The sequence below is a fragment of the Lactuca serriola genome, chromosome 7, assembly GCF_051521515.1.
Source record: "Lactuca serriola cultivar US96UC23 chromosome 7, Lser_US96UC23_V15, whole genome shotgun sequence".
NCBI classification, from domain to species: Eukaryota; Viridiplantae; Streptophyta; class Magnoliopsida; order Asterales; family Asteraceae; genus Lactuca; species Lactuca serriola.
The window spans coordinates 91,697,336-91,715,538 of NC_136414.1; positions in this window are offsets into that span (position 1 = coordinate 91,697,336).

Consider the following 18,203-nt stretch of genomic DNA (forward strand, 5'->3'; position numbering starts at 1 on the left):
GTTGGTGGATTACTTGTAGGGAAGATCAAGCTCCTTGTTCTTGTCATCCACTTCAACACCCCAAATCCAAGAGGGTCCAAAGGCTACAAATGTTGTATTTTCTAAACACCTTATGGTTGTTGTAACATCATTCAAACCTCTTTAAAAGGATCCTTGATGGTTTTTTTGTTACTTCGCTTGAAATTTATATAAATTTAAAAGTTTTTGTTGTCGGTTTCTGTGAAAAACTATCTTTTTTTGCATCAAAAACTCTTAAGTGGTATCAGAGCCATCTTTTAATGTTAGAATGATTTTTATGTTATAATAATATTTGGTTTTTGGAAAACAAGCATGGATTTCTTTTTGCTAAAGAAATGTCCGTATTTGTTTTCTTAGGCAACTTGTTGTTAAAAGTGTTTATTTTTTATATAATCATTTTTCATTCATTTTGGTTATATAAAAGTTGTCTTAGAAAAAACAAAGAGTTGTTTTGTTCGATATGTAATTATTATATATAAACAAGCCATTAGGACATTTGTGGTTGTTATTTATTTATTTATATGATGATGTAATAGATAAATATGTATTATTTCATTTGTTCGTTTTATATGTAATAAATTAGTTTTAGACTAGTTGTATTTTATTTTTTATAAAATGTAACAAGATGGAACTTGAAGTTCTTATGAAGACATGGAGCCTTTTGAAAACCTTGAAGTGTCCTAATAAGTCCTTTAAGAAATGACTTAATATTTGTTGTAATGGCTCACAATAAATATTACTAGAAAATGGCTTTGTGTATACATTTTAAAATGCATGCTTGTAATGTTTATTTTTGTTGTTATAAAATGTTAAAAATATGTTTTCCATGCTAAAACAATTTTACAAAAGAATTAACATCAGACTTGGAGTTAGAGTTTTATATAAAAGTTTCAAGCGTAATATGTCAAAATTGAGTTTTTGTTAAAAAGAGTTTTAAATATTATAAAACTCTAAAGTAGCCAAACTTTTAAAGATATAAAAAGTTTAAAATATTTTTAACTTAATCTAAACTCCATAACTTAATAATAAAAAGGTTGTTTTATTAACAAAGTTAGAAACCGACTCCAATCCGTATAACGTCGAATTAAAATTTTATATGAAATAAATTCAACCTTATGGTTTTTGGAACACTTTAAATGTACCATGGAATATTTTATGCATGAAATATTCATGATACAAAATGTTTTAAAATGCTAGAATAATAAAACATTGATAAAAGCCCTTATTTACAAAACTTCAAATCTATGCAATCCATTTAAAAATCACTTCGGATTTTTGTGCAATTCATATGGATTTTAAGGTCACCTTATTCATATGAGTTGTCAAAAATAGTCAAGGTGTTTTTAGTATTTGCTTATGGGATAAAGGTCACCTAACAATTTGTGAAATATAGCTCACATGTTTTTTAAATGGATGATTTGATCAATTTCTTATGTAATAAAGATCACCTAAGCATAAGAGTTTTGAGGTATAGATGGGATGAACACGCCATATAAAAACAAAGTAATGTTTTTGGATCCCATAAATCTAAAAATTATTGTAACACCGTAAATTTTCAAACAAATTTCTCTTTTAACAAAAAATCATATAATTCTCATACCACGTTTCATGAAAACTCCATTTAATTTATTTACAAAACATAACTCTATATTTAAAAAAAAAAAAATCCAGGATCCTCAAATCATAACTCCTTCTCTGGTGTGTACAATCGAGCCGGTGCCTTCCTGCGATTTTGAGAAAACCTAAAACACATAACACATAACACGGTAAGCACGAAGCTTAGTGAGTTTCCCAAAATACCACACACCCAGCTCATCAGCCACTCGAGGCTATATCACTGTAAGACCCTCCGGTCAATGTGTCTCAGTGGGACCCTCCAGTCCCACGGTTCGTTGGACCCTCTGGTCCGGTCTATAAAGCTCCGCATAGCATAAATCACAAAGACATAATGCATAGCATGCAACATAAATCAGGATAATGTAATACTCAATGTAAACTCATAAGACCCTCCGGTCACACATAAGTACCACTCTAGGTAATGTATAGTGAGAAGACTCACCTCGGATGATGAACAACCCCTATAACATTGCTGCTACGCACCAACTTCTAACTCTAAGCCAAAACCACAATTAACCCATTTAGAAACTATGTCCAGACTCTCACTCAATAGGTATAAAGGAAGACCACTAACCAGCCCATTAAAAGCCTAAATCCCATTGGGCCCACCAAGGCCCAATAATAAATGGGCTCACCCGAAGCCCACTCTCAAAACTAAATGGCAAGCCCAACACAAGGCCCAAGGCAAAATTATAATATTTCTCTGCTCATAGTCTCTAATTCACAAGCCCAAAGATTCAGGCCCAACCCTCACGGCCCATGATAAGATCCAACCCAAAAGCCCACAGTGAAGTTACGCGGGGCATACCTCTCTTGGTACGCTCAGCGTACTCATGCATGCATGAAACTGCTTGGGGACTCCAACCTAGTACGCGGGGAGTACTAGAACTTATGTTGGGCGTACGTCCAGTTTTGCTTTAGTCCATTCTCTTGGTCTTAACCCGTTATGAACTTAACTCATTTCTCAGATCTGGGCTCCCTATCATCTCTTACTCCATAAAGTTAGTAACTTTAAGCCTTTGCATGGATGATAAGGTCACAAACGCATAAAACTCTTATTCTCTTAACTTAAAATGCTCAAATCTCATGCATGGGTTGATTCTCACGTTCAAGACCTCATTTTTATGGATCCACACCACTAGAAACACTTAAAAGGACATATATTGAGCTCTGAAGTGCAACAACTCATAAAGCCTAAAGCTTTGGGACCAAAAGCCCTAAAATGGACCATATCATGCACAAAATAAAAAGGATGGGAAAGCTTTGAGCTTTATACCTCCAAATGATGCTCCAACCACAGAAAAGCTCAGATCCAAAGCCTGGACTCCATCTCTATTCTCTTCCATGCTCCTTCTTTACTCCAAAAATTCCACAATAACACTTATAAGCTCACAATGGTCACACACAAGCTCAAGAACGAGGATTAGGGTTATCTGTCACACCTCCAAACCAGAACGGCAGAAACGTTCGGGGGCGGAGGACGTCATATTCAGTATCATAACAATTGCATAGTAAGGAAAGTACACACCACCAAATATATAAATATTTAAAAGTGTTTACATAATCGTAGTTGTTACATATTCAAAATATAAATACAATAACATGTTTCAAAAGAAGTCATTAACGCCAGAACGTTAATCCCCAAAAGATGATTTCCAAACCTGCTTAGTGGTTCCCTAAGAATACAAGTTATTTCAAAGAAAAAGTGTCAACAGTTAAGTTGGTGAGTTCATAAGCGGTTTTGAGAAAATGTATGCTCTTCCAAAGTTCGTGCGTTTTCCAAGAAAATCCCTTATTTTCTTATAAAAAGTATGAAATGCATATGAATGTTCATGTTGTGAATTGTAAATAGTTGCACTAGGAAAATCCCTTATTTTCCTATTAGTTGATTGTTTTTAGATACAGGAAAATCCCTTATTTTCCTAACGTAACAGGCAGTCTTTAATGTCCAAGACCGAAAATCGCAAACAACTAACATGCTTAAAGGTTGAGGCATAGTTTTATATAATAAAGCTATAAGAAGATCGCACTTGTTAGATGAAGAGTAGTTTTAATAGCTACTCATTCATAAAATCAGAATACCATAATAATTGTCTATCCGGTGAGTTTTATAACCATACTAAACATAATATGCCTTTGGCGACGGTCTTCAGGCGTCGAAACGTTTATGACAAACTGTCACCCAAAGGACTGTAGCTAACAGTCAGGGTGCGGGATCATGACTTCCCGTATAGATCTATACACATTTGACACGCTCTCCCACGGGAGACTCTGGTTATAATAGACAGGACTTTAGGTAATACCTTTTAACAAAAAGGTAGCATTGAAGATATAATCGTCTCACGGATTCTCAACTAAGTTTGTATTAAAGTAATAGTTTTGTATACAAACGTATAAATAAAACATATTTCTATTTATAAAACATATTGTACCCCAAGAGGGTAAAGTGGTGTTGTGAGGTGTTTTGCATGATAACAACTTCATATGATAGTTAAAACAACAATATGAAAAGTATAACCAAAGATTGATGTTTCACACGATTTTAGCCGTGTGTTTACTTGTATTCTCCCCCGAAATGCATTAAAAGTACATTATAAAGTATTTGAAGGCGTATAAAAGGGGGTATGAACTCACTTGATTGAAGTGGTTGTTTTGAAGTAGTCGAGAGAAGAATCGAGCAGAACTTCAACTAGAGAGAGTTGAAATCTCAGGATTTTCGGGGATCTCGGGAGTGTAGAACCTCCTTCGGGACTTGAGTGTGAAAAACCGGGGCTTCGGGAAGGCTTATCGAGGTAATCACGCAGAGTAACGACACTTAGAAGGAAAGAAATGAGCACCAAACCCGACACCCTTAAGCTTCTATTTATAGGGGCTGATTTGGGGTCTCACGTCGTGAGGCTTAGTCATCATGATCCTCTTCGATGAGTTGACGTAGCTGAGACACTGGAACCCATCAATCACGAGCTCACGTCGTGAGCATGGTCCCCTCACGTCGTGAGGCTGAGTCGGCCTCGGATTTTGTGTCCTAAACTTGTAAAATCCGTAACTTTTGCATACGAGCTCCGATTTCTACGTTCTTTATATGCACGCATAGGTGTGAAAAGGCTCTGCAACTCTTGTTTAGAATCCGTCGGCTAATTTTGACTTTATTTTTATAATATTATTTTTAACAGGCGGGGCCTGGAAAAGTCTGTTTAAATCCCATAACTCCTTCATCTGATGTCCATTTTCGTCAGACTTTTTACTATTGTACTCATATTGTTGGGGTCTTCAACTTTTGTTTAGGTTGTGTCGGCTAAAGACCGCCCGATCTCTATTTCGGGTTTTTAGTTATCTACTGCTAGGTCAGAAACTTCGAAAAATCCTAACTTCGTCATACGAAGTCAGATTGGGGCATTCTTTTTATGTATGTTCGCGGTTTAAAGATATTTACAACTTTCATTTAGATGCCTAAGGATAAAAAGTATTTTATTGAAATTTCTCGTTTTATGCTTAACAGTGTTTTACCGGTATTGCTGCGGATCTTCGATTGGTCATAACTTCTTTGTTATAACTCGGATTTTAGTGTTCTTTATATTTTTGGAAACCTCGTTACGATATATAACACTTGGTATATCCTAATTATCGTTTTATAAAAGTTAAATTTTGACCCTAATTTCATTGTTGTTACAATGGGGGGGGGGGGTTATTGAATGAGGATGGTGGTCAGGAATGAGGTCATCTCATTCTTTATATAGGGATACTCCTCTTAATTAGGGGTTTCTTTTATGCATAGTATGGCCAACGTACTAGGTGGCTCAGCTTAAATGTCACGTGCATGAGTACGCTAAGCGGACATACACGTACGCCCAACGTACTCCGTTGCCATCAATTTCAACTAAAGGACTTACCTTTCCAAATCATCAAATTGTCATCGCTTCCTCAACATAACCCCGATTCCCACGAACCTCATACCCTAGGATAGGTGATGAGATGCCCTAAGCTCCTAACAACTCGTCATAACCCCGAGACTCCCTCATGCCCGGTTTGCAGCCCATGAACCCTAATCACGTACGATCAGAAACAGGATGTTACAATTCTCCCCCTCTTGAATTAGATTTCGCCCTCGAAATCGCTCCTTATCAACACATAGATCGAACCAATAACCTGAAAAGCACCACCGAAAGGACCTCTTATCATACAATAATCTCTTCCAAAGACACCTGATCCCAACAGGAACTCCCAACCCCGAAGAAGGACAGATCCATCTGCCGCTGCGGTACTCGATCTGACTCTTTTCGAACTTGAAAACTCTAGTGGTCTGTCTCCCTGCCAGACCACCCTCTCAAAAAATCATGTTAATCTCTCATCGATTAACAGAATCTAAGAACACTCTACCAACTCTGATTCTCTAATCGATCCCGGTCGAATTCAAGAGGAACGAAAAGGTCATAACCCACTAAGGACCCACCGCCTGAACCACTATCAGAACTTATCGGAAAGAATAAATCCCAAAAATCTGACCTCAAACACAAGAAAATACTATACTATCTTGGAAGTATCCTTTGTCTCCCATAGACATAAGCCCTAGCTTCCTCTCAGATTTCCCCTTCAATATTGAGCACCAGGTCAGCTCCCGACCCAATAGATGAACCTCCAAAGGCTACTCGTTGCAAACCAAAACGTCTCACCGACTTCCTTCTCACGATAACTATCTCGGCTCATCACAACACACAAGTCACGAAGTTCACTTTACCCCAAGCGAATGCTACATCTCATCTGAAATAGTCTCTCTTCCAACCTTAGTCATCTACCACCCATTGGTTCCATGTGTCTCGCGAGTATTCTCATACCAACGAAACTGACCCACTTCTGTCTACGAAATCAGATGAAGATCAATACCCCTCAAAATGAAACCCATCTACAAAACCAAAACCTCATCTCGCCTACTCAACACACGAACGAATCCAGACTCAAGCTCGGGAGTCTGATTCAACAGCAGACTTGGAACCACTCAATTCCAATCTGGTACTCAACTCATGACCCAAGATTTGCGAATTTAAGCACACACCTTCTCCCTAATTCCTTCCGGTTACGACAATCCCCACTCAACCTGGGATATATCAATTCCCAACTAACACGGAGACTCCCGTCTCGCTCCTGGTTCGACAACCAGACTCCCAAAGACTCGAACGGTAATGCTACCCAAGCCCAAGAACTCCTCTACGCCATACTCTGGCTAGTGAATACTACAGCCCCTCCCCTCCCCCCCCCCCCCCCGCAGAACAATATTCACTCTAATCGACTAGCGAGTGCTATGGTCTCTCCCGTAGTCTTGCGATACTCTCTCATTGACTGATAAATACCACGACTCCCCACAGTATCACAACCCACTCCCACTATACAGTGAATGCTACAGCTCCCCGTAGTATCACAACACTCTCTCTCTAATCAGTGAGTACTACGGCTCCGCGCAGTATCACGACACTCTCTTTCGCTGAATCATAGATGTTACGGCTCTCCGTAGTCTTAAAACACTCTCTTGCTCACTGACTCACCATGGGCTCACTCCACGGTTTCTCCTGATAATCCCAAGCGAATACTTCCACCCGGATCCACTTGCTTTCTTATCACCCCATAACGTCATCATTACTGTGACAACCGTCAAATTCCAGTCAAGTCAAAGTCAACTAAAGTCAACAAGTCAAACCGATCGACTCAATTAAACTTTGTGTACTAGGGCTTACGTTAGGTAATTGCTATACAACTCGCTATGCTAATGAGAAATCATCAATTGAAAAGTCCGTATATCTAGATTCCCTTAACCTAAAACTGCGTTAAGTAATGAACCAAACCGATAAAACAATGTTGCATACTCATCAAGAGTGTGTAAGATCCTTAAACATGGCTTAATGGGGTTTACGGACCTTGCGTTGCGGAGCCAAACACTCACAAATGTCACACACGAAACCTCTCTCAATCGTTTTCACTCTATCTCTCTTTATCGAGAATCTCTCCCAAATCCCTCTTTGTATGTGAAATCTCTCTTTGTATGAGAAATCTCTCCAAGAATGTGAAATCTCTCCTAAATCTCTCTTTGTATGTGAAATCTCTCCTAAATCTCTCTTTGTATGAGAAATCTCTCCAAGAATGTGAAATATCTCCCAAATCTCTCTTTGTATGAGAAATCTCTCTAAGAATGTGAAATCTCTCCCAAATCTCTCTTTGTATGAGAAATCTCTCCAAGAATGTGAAATCTCTCCCAAATCTCTCTCAAAAGTTCCAGTAACTTTTTGGAATCATTCGGGTCATCCCGACCCTTGACTGGGTCAAAAATCGCTTAAATCGAGGTTAGAACGAGTGAAATACCCCAAAGGACCCGAAACCTCCCCCTAGGGCCGAAGCCTCTTAGAGACCGGACCCTCTTGGACCGGAACCACAGCATGCGAGCGGCAGCAAGCCGACCGCAGCCAGCGAGCCTCCTGCGGTAGTAGCTCGGATCCGCAACCTCCCCTTCTCCTGACTTCGGACCGCAGCGCCTTCCTTCTGCATCCACGACTGAGCTTCACTTCGGATCCACTTCAGCGACCAAGACCAGAATCACCTCCTGAACTTCGATTTCACCCTTTTTCACCCAGCTTTCGACCCTAACTCCGTTTTAAGCCCGTTTTCATCATTTTAACGCGGGATTTTCTCCAAAAATCATATTTTAACATATAACACCCTAAATATTCATAATATAAACATATTTTTATGGAAATATTTATTTAAGAATAAAATCCATTAAGGGAAATCATGAGGTGGAGTGCGAATCTTGCTATAATATTTGACACAAACAACCACCCCATGCCCATTCCTTTGACCAACTATTGTACTCCCCACCACTCCTAGTCACCTCATGGTACTACCCCACTCATTCCCAGCAAAACCACGTTCAAATGAGCTGTAAAACTCTCTCTCACTCTTCACTTCACTCATTTTCCTCATTTCCCTCCAAGTATCAACCATCACTTTTCTCTCAAATCCTCTCACTCCAATTTTGAGATTTAATGGCTGATCATCAAAATTTCTCTCATTTTTGGTAATTTTCATCATTCTCCTCATGGTTATTACATTCCCTCTTACTCAAAGTCATAGATTGCTTACACAAACATCATCACATTCATGTTATATCTTCGAATCTTCAAGTGATCCTTCAAGTGTTCTTGAGTTGAACACTTCTCATCTTCAACATTCACCCACTGAAATCACTCAAGGTGAGTTCATACCCCTATCTTTTCATGTTTTTCTTAAGTTTTAAGGGGGGGGGGGGGGAATACAAGTTAAAATACCAAGAACACAACTAAACTCATTTAACAGCCTTCATCAGAAAAGTTCAACTCCATTCACAGACTGTTTTGGGCAACTTAAACATTTTAGTTTTCAAAACTGTTTTAGGTGCAAGTAGTTCCAGTTCTTAGCTTTAAAATGACTACTTGCACATCTCCACACGATGTTTCTACAATTTATGGTGATTTTTACAAAACAGCCTATCATTCCAAGAGCAAATCCGGACCAGTCTGTGATTATGGATTTTTTCACACAAGTTGGAGGTTATTAAAATTAATAATAAAAATTATGAACGAATTTATGGATTCTGAGTTGGACCTTTGATGATTTTTCTATAAATTTTCTAAAATCAGTAATAGAAAATGTTAACAACAGAAAAATGCTATCAATTTCATTTCACCTTGTAACATGTTGAGCAAGGTGTATATCTTTATGTGAATATATGTTTTTGCAAATAGATGACATTTTGTCTTAGTATATAGTCATACATAAAAAACAAATGGATTTTACCTACAAAAGCATGGTAATTAATTAGTTGTTATATTGCATGTTGCTTCACTTTAGTAAAAGGTATATATACATATCGGTAAAAAAAGGGGTTTTACCTTCACAAATACAGTAGTTAACCATAATAAACAAAGTTATAACTATTACATTTAAACTTTTTGATAAACTATAATAGGTATGGTTTATGTTTCCATTAACACAACAAACACATTTCGGAAGGTTTCATTCCCACAGAAAAAGGTTTTACACTCACGCACACCACACGTAAACTTGTTAACTTAAATTGTGAGACATTCTTCTCAAGTACTCCTAGAGTACGGGTTAAAATTTACAGTAGTTATAACCAAAGTCTCTTGTAGGGAGAACGTGATAGTTGTGTATAGATCTATATTGGGTTAGACACCCCACACCTGAGCTGCATGCAACAACTAGACCGGCAGGTCTGTGGTGACAAGTGTCATTTCAGTTTCGCGACTCACATCGGAAGTTAACAACTCATAAAGTTTACGGGAATTTTTATAATCAAAAGGGGTTTTATGACAATTTAAAATCACTTTCTATATCAATAAGTACGGATATTACTGTACACTTTCGGTCTTGGTATTTAAGACTACACGTCATTCATTACGGGATTTTCCCTTAAATCAAAAAGGGTTTTATGTCGATTTAAAACCACGGATATATCATTAAGTATGGACATACTTGTTTATTCTTGGTCCTGGGATTTAGGACCACATAACTTTTAAAAGGAAAATATTGGATTTTTCTTGGTGACACAACACATTACAAAGAACGGTTTCCAAACTCTTTACCTCAAAAAGTAATGAACTCACCAACTTAATTGTTGACACTTTTTCAAAACTACTTGTATTCTCAGGAATTCAATGAAACAGGAAATCAACAGCGTTTTGAGGATGGGAAGATAAATCGTCAAACAATTCATTTTGTCATCATAATGTAATTGATTTGAATCATGTAAACATATACTTTGGTGTAACTTTTTCAATTATATTTATGATGGTTGTATTTACTTTGAGCACTATTATACTCGTTGTTGTGATACTATACATGAAGTCCTCCACCCCCGGACGTTTCCGCCATCCTTGGTTTGGGGGTGTGACAATTACACATCACCACACTGAGTTCACCAACTCATGCTCCACAATTCAACATAGATAGGTGCTTACACTCACCCAGCTTATGCACTACCACTCCTGATGCAAATTCTCGTAAGCCAGACACTTATCTCAACACAAGCACACCCTTAGTCAGTCTCGCTCTGGGGACAATTAACTGATGGGTTCCCATTGGAATGACAGTCACTCGATACTCCACTTACAACTCAAATCTCAAAATAATTCAAAATTTTAGGGCGTCATACTCGGATACCCCAGTACACCATCACAAAATCTCATGATGTCTTGTTACGTACACTGATCTTCCACTCGCACAACTCTGGACATCAAAATTCTTCAACTCACAACTTGAGACATGGGGAATTATCAATGAATGAAAACACGTTGACAAAATCCGAAGCTCTATCCTTTAATGATCACTACCCAAAGGAACTACTCATACCGACTCTAAAATTGGTTGACAAACCAAATTTTTCCCTCTTCTGGGGTATAGATTACAATCTATACCTACGCCTGCAAATCTCAGCTATTGCACCCTGCCTCATCTACCAATAACCCAGGTCTCAAGTGTCCACACCGTAGATCTCCATAACTAATTCCTTAACCGCTCTTGAACGAATCACTGATCTTCCTAATTGACTACCTAGTTCTCCCCCACTCAGTGTTCGAACCATCACCAGTAGGCTTACTAACAATTTACACCATAAACTATTCCACCATGTACATCACACTTGACTCGTGGAACATACCATGCAAACACTCAATTATCTTCCTGATGGAAACCAAGCAACTCCAAATTGTCACACCCCAAAACCTGAACGGCGGAAACGTTCGGGGGCTGAGGACGTCATGTACAGTATCACAACAATTTATAATAATAAACAAGCAACAACATCATCCATTGCATTAATAATAATATGTTAATAACAATGTGTTCTGTATAGTTTATAAGACACGAAAAATATGAATCAAAATAAGAGATGAGTCTTGAAAGCTCCGTCCTCTCAAAACCTGGCATCGGTACTTGTCTATTGATGACCTGAGAATACAAGTTCTTTTGAAAGAGTTTATCAGCTTTAAAGCTGGTGAGTTCATAATCATTTTAGTGTCGTTATTTGAATGAAAATGTTTGTACGTGTTTGATGTATAAGTTTATAAATGTTTGTATCTCCTAGAAAATCCTATATTTTCTACTAAAAAGTAACCTTCTACCAAAGCATCAAACGTTTTGTATGTTTGTTTCTTGTAAAAGTGTATTTTTCCCAAGTGTGACTATCATTAACAAAATATAGTTTTTACATTACCATTTATGTGAGAAGATCACAATGTGAATGTAATGGGAAAATAATAAAGTACTTTAGTGTTGTATATAGTGACTATTGCTGTACTAACTACCTTAAACAGGTTATTAATCAAGGTATAATGTGATATGATTTTAACCATACTTGATCGACTAGTAAAACACGACGCTCGAAGACGTCGAAATGGTATGACATTCGTCACCCGTAGACCTGCAGGTCCCACTATAGCTAGCAGCAAGGTGTAGGACGGTCAGTCCCGTATAGATCTATACACAAATTCACGCTCCCCCTCCAGGAGACTCTGGTTACAATACGAGCCACAACAGTGATGCCATGACCCGAAGTAGTGGCTCACATTTATGTTATAGTATTCTTGTATATATATTGTATGTACTAGTGTAGTGTATGTTCTATCTGTCTAGTTTGTAGTATGTTCTCTTTGTTTCTCATCATAGTATGTTCTCTTGTATAGTGTAGTGTATTGTATGTTCTCTTAGTTTCTCATTATAGTATATTCGTCCTGTTTCTCATAATAGTAAGTTTGTATTGACTCATGAATGAACTGACTCTTGTATGTTTCGTTGTACTAGAAATAGTGAGTAGTGACTTCCTAAACTATACCTATTATAGTTTACTAGTAGAGTTGTTTGTATGACTGAGTGTGTTGAACTGAGATAAAAGCTTTTATGTCTATACATATATACATAATATATAACTAAGGATCAAATGACACTTGGACAAACAACAGGGTACTCTAAGTCCACAACCAAACAAGGAACATGAAATAAAGTGAGTTATCAGTCCTAAGTCCTTCCAACCTTACTTATATAACTATATATGCATTAGACATGGTTTTGACAATATGCAAGTTTGAAAGAGTTTAAAAGAAAAGGTTTGGCATATAAGAACAAGTTTGATAAAGAGTTTAGTATGTAAAAGAATTTGATAAACATTTTGAAGTATTTAAAATCCATGTGTTTGATAACAGTTTGAAAGTAATAGAAAATCTATCTGTTTGTTCTAGTTATTAATCACATGTGATTGATAAAATAACTATAATGTTTCAACTTGTATTCCCCCCCCCCCATAAAAGCATTTAAAATCATTTAAAAGGTAGATTAAAGGGTATGAACTCACCTGTAGTGAGTGGTTTTGGATGAACGAGTGGTATAGGATGCTAGGTGTCAAGTGAAGACTTGAGCACATACACGGATCCTATTTAGCATATAATGACACATATATGTATAAAATTAGTGTTTATGTGTTTATACAACTAATTATGTAAGGGAAAACACCTTAGGATTTAGAAAACACTTAGATTGAAGGATATGGATCACATATGATTGCATACTAAGGGTGTATGGACACACTAAAGAGTTTATGGCCCAAATGGAATGACCAAGGGAGTTCTCGGCCATGAGTTTACGGCAGTAAACTTATGATGAAAAGTGTCAAATGGTGTTTTAAAGGGCTTTCAAGCATTGAGGAAGGTTTCTAGGTTCATGTCCAAGCCTTAGGAGGAGTTTAAGGTCCAAATGCACTTCAAACTAGGGTTTACGACCAAGGGAGATGCTCTTGGCCGTAAACACCTCATGTTCTTGGGAAAATCTTATTTTCAAGGTGTAAATTAAGAGCTTAACAATCCTAACTATGAGATAGAAGATATACTCACGTTTTTGAAGCTTGAGAGGGGTTCCCGATCCAAGAACTAGAAGGTGTTCTTAGTGAAATGAAGAACACTGGAAGATCTTACCAAAAGAAGAGATTTCATGGATGAAATCAAGTAACTGCACTAGATATAGAAGGATGTCAACTTGAAAATGGAAAGATTACTTACTAGATTGAAGATCAAGATGAAAGTTCTTGATGATCTTTGAGAGAGAAGTTGAGTTTCTAGACTTGAAAAAGGTAAGAATGAGGGAAAAGTGAAGGAATCAACATGTATAAGGCATGAGTTTACGGCCACCATGAGTTTACGGCCGTAAGCTCTCATGGTGTGGTCGTAAACTCCGCATGGTGAAGTTTAGGGCTTTCTTGGTGGTTTAGAACTTCAGCAGACACTTCCTAACACTCATTCCTTGGATGTACTAGGCTTAGAATGCTCAAACCGACTCTAAACAGTGCTAAAAGTTAGCAGAAACAAGTCTGACTTTGATTGAGTTGAATGGTTGTACAAGATAGAAATTTCGGGTTGTCACATCATCCCCCTTAGAGAAAATTTCGTCCCGAAATTAGAGTTTAAGCAATTAAGTAGTTACAATTAACTAAGCGAAAAGATGAGGATGTTTCAGTTTCATTTGATCCTCGCACTCCCAAGTGAATTCAGGTCCTCGCTTGGCATTCCAGCAAACCTTCACTATCAGGATACGACTTTGCTTCGTTCGCTTGACCTCTCGGTCCATGATCTCTATAGGTTCTTCCATGAAGTTGAGGCTCTTGTTGATCTCGATCTCGTCGAGTGGGATAACAAGAGTCTCGTCGAACAGACATTTTTCAAGTTCGAGACGTGGAAAGTAGAATGTATGTTACTGAGTTCGCGAGGTAGATTGAGTTTGTAAGCTACAGGGTCGATTCTTGCAAGAATCTCAAAAGGCCCTACGTATCTTGGATTTAGCTTTCCACGCTTTCTGAAGCGTATCAAGCCCTTCCAGGGTGAGACCTTCAATAGAACACGGACGCCCACCTGGAATTCCAACGGTTTCCTGCTCTTGTCTGCATAGCTTTTCTGTCGGTCTCTAGAGGCTTTCAATCGTTCACGGATTTGATTGATCTTTTATGTCATTTCCCGAATGATTTCCGGACCCGTGAGAGTGCTGTCAAGAACGCGTCCTTTAGCTAACTGGGTGTCGCGCACCTCAGCCCAGCACAGAGGGGATCTGCACTTACGGCCATAGAGGGCTTCAAATGGAGCAACCTTTATGCTCGTATGATAACTATTATTATAGGAGAACTCGACTGTAACAACGTGAATTTTCAAAACAATTTTTCATTTTAAAAACCAAACATATCTGACATAAACAACCCAATTTTCAAAATGTATCAAGTGTTATCTTAATAATACATATCCTAGAATCTCAATTACATAATTCCCCATCAGTGTGTACGGATCATGTCGGCTCCTTCCCGTGATCCTCGCTGGTACCTGAAATACATATCACATAACACAGTAAGCATAAATGCTTAGTGAGTTCCCCAAAATACCACATACAACACATAAGCCACTCGAGGCTATAACTAGGTATGAGCCTCCGGTCAATGTGTCTCAGTGGGACCCTCCAGTCCCGTAGCTCGTTGGACCCTCCAGTTCGGTCCAGCTCGTTGGACCCTCCGGTCCAGTCTGATCGAGGACCCTCTGGCCTTATGAGTCGTTGGACCCTCTAGTCCAGTCTATAAAACACTTAGCATACATATACCACAATGCACATAAATCTCAGACATACACATACACGTAACACATAAGACCCTCCGGTCTGCACATAGATACCACTCTAGGTAATGTATAGTGAGAAGACTCACCTCGGGTAAATCGAATAATCTCGGACTCGAAAACTGATCTAGCCTCCGCTTAAGAACATAAACAATTTCACCTAATTAAAAATGGCTCCCAAAGGCTAGATGAATCCCCCTTTATAAATCCTCGGAAGGTTAAAAGACCATTTTACCCTCCCCCAAGACCTAAAGTCCAAATGTTGAACAAACCCTAAAAGTCAACGAAAGTCAATGGTCCAACTTTGACCAGAATCGTCGAGTGCACTCGTGGGACTTGGCGAGTTCATGTGCATCCTCTGAATTCTTCTAAGGACTCACTCGGTCTCATCAAGTTAACCTTTCACTTGACGGGTTACCACTGATCACGACTCCCAGGGCAACTCGACTCGACTCGACGAGTCCTCTCATGGACTCGGCGAGTTTCCTCCATGACAACTCCCAAATAACCTCTTGAGGCCAGATATGTTTCTCTATCTTAAAGATCTAACCTTTAAACACTCAAAAGTCACGTAAATTTCCAACCTTTATGCTCATGCAACATTCATATGGCTCTTTTTGGTGAAATGGCTCTTACAATGACAACCTAGGTTCAAAACTCCATTGGAGTTGCATAAAGCTGGATGCTTGGGTCTCCCTGGACCTAAAAGGGTCTAGATCTCAACATAACGTGCAAGAGGGGGGGGGGGTTGAGGCATCCAAAACCCCAAATAGGAAAGATTCAAGCCCTAACCCCAAAATGAAATCCATACAATAGAGAGAAGGAGGGGTCCGATTTGACACCTTAAAGTGAAACTCCTTGCTTGGATAAATCAAAATAACTACCTCCTTTGATCCTTCTTGTTGGATCTTTTCTCTTTTCTTGCAAAATCACACCAATAAGCTCAAATGGCCTTCTCTCTCTCACTTTACACACTCAAGCTCGATGGGGGTTCTCTCTCTGGGATGGTAGCCGCAAATGAAGGCCATAAGTGCCTTTAAATAGGGCTCAAGCCCGGAGATTTAGGGTTTCTGCCAACAGCACGGACTCGTCGAGTCCACTCACTGACTCGTCGAGTCCACTCATTAATCTGAGTCACCACTCGCGGTCAGACTCGACGAGTTTAGGCGCCAACTCGTCGAGTCTCCCCCAATAACTCAAAATAAATACTTCAATTATGATACCTGGAAATCCGGATGTTACAATTCTCCCCCACTATAATCAGACTTCGCCCTCGAAGTCTCACTCTGCAAACAACTCTGGGTGCTGCTCCTGCATCTCTGCCTCCGGCTCCCAAGTCAACTTGGAACCTCTCCGATGTTGCCACTGAACCTGAACCAGGGGAACCTCCTTGTTCCTCAGAACCTTTATCTTCCGATCCAAGATCGCGATTGGCCTCTCAATGTAGTTCAAGCCCGCATCCACCTGAATATCCTCCAGCGGCACTACCGCCGTCTCATCGGCTATACACTTCCTCAACTGGGTTACGTGGAAGGTATCGTGAATCTGACCCAACTCCTCGGGTAGCTCTAAACGGTATGCTACCTTTCCCACCCTGGAAATCACCTTGAAAGGACCAATGTATTGGGGCCCTAGCTTGCGCCTTTTCCGAAGTCGGATCACTCCTTTCCAAGGAGATACCTTCAGGAGTACAAAATCTCCAACCTGGAACTCGAGCTCGGATCGCCGCCTACCTGCATAACTCTTCTGGCGGCTCTGGGTTGTCAGCAAACTCTGTCTGACCTGCTGTATCTGCTCAGTTGTCTTAAGCACTATCTCAGTGCTACCCATCACTCGCTGCCCCACCTCGCCCCAACATATAGGGGTCCTACACCTCCTCCCATACAACAGCTCAAATGGAGGCATACCAATACTCGAATGGTGGTTGTTGTTGTAAGAAAACTCGTCCAAAGGTAGTTATGTATCCCAACTTCCACCGATATATATAACACATGCTCGGAGCATGCCCTCGAGCGTCTGAATCGCCCGCTCACTTTGACCATCCGTCTGTGGGTGGTAAGCAATACTGAAGTGAAATCTCATACCCAACTCCTCATGGAACTTCTTCCAGAACCTGGAAGTGAAACATACATCTCGGTCTGACACAATCGAGATCGGCACTCCATGCCGCGACACCACCTCTCTCACATATATCTTTGCCAACCTCTCTGCAGAAGAGCTCTCACTGATAGCAAGGAAGTGAGCGCCCTTTGTCAACTGATCCACAATCACCCAAGTTGCATCAACACCCCTCTCGGTCCTCGACAATTTGGTGATGAAGTCCATAGAAATTTGTTCCCACTTCCACTGGGGAACCTCAAGTGGCTGTAACTTGCCATGTGGACGCTGGTGCTCGACCTTAACCTGATGATAGGTCAAACACCTCTCTACTACCTACGCAACATCCCTCTTCATACAAGGCCACCAGTAGTCTCTCTTCAGGTCCAAATACATCTTAGTGGCCCCGGGATGGATCGAGAATCTCGACCTGTGCGCCTCCTCCATCAGTATGCTACGTGCCCCGCCCGTAAACGGCACCCAAATCCGACCATGAAAGGTCATAAGCCCTTGGCTATCGGTAAAAAACTCGGATACCTGCCCAATCACCCCCTCTCTCTCTCTTGCAGTTCTCCGGTCTCACCGCCTCTGCCTGGGCCTCTCGGATGGTATCCAATATCGGAGTCATCACCGTCATCCTCATGCATATATCTCGAATCGGGGCGCTCTCTGTCCTGCGACTCAAACTATCGGCTACCACATTAGCCTTGCCTGGGTGATACAGGATCTCACAATCATAATCCTTCACAACATCCAACCATCTCCTCTGGTGCATGTTCAGATTGGGCTGAT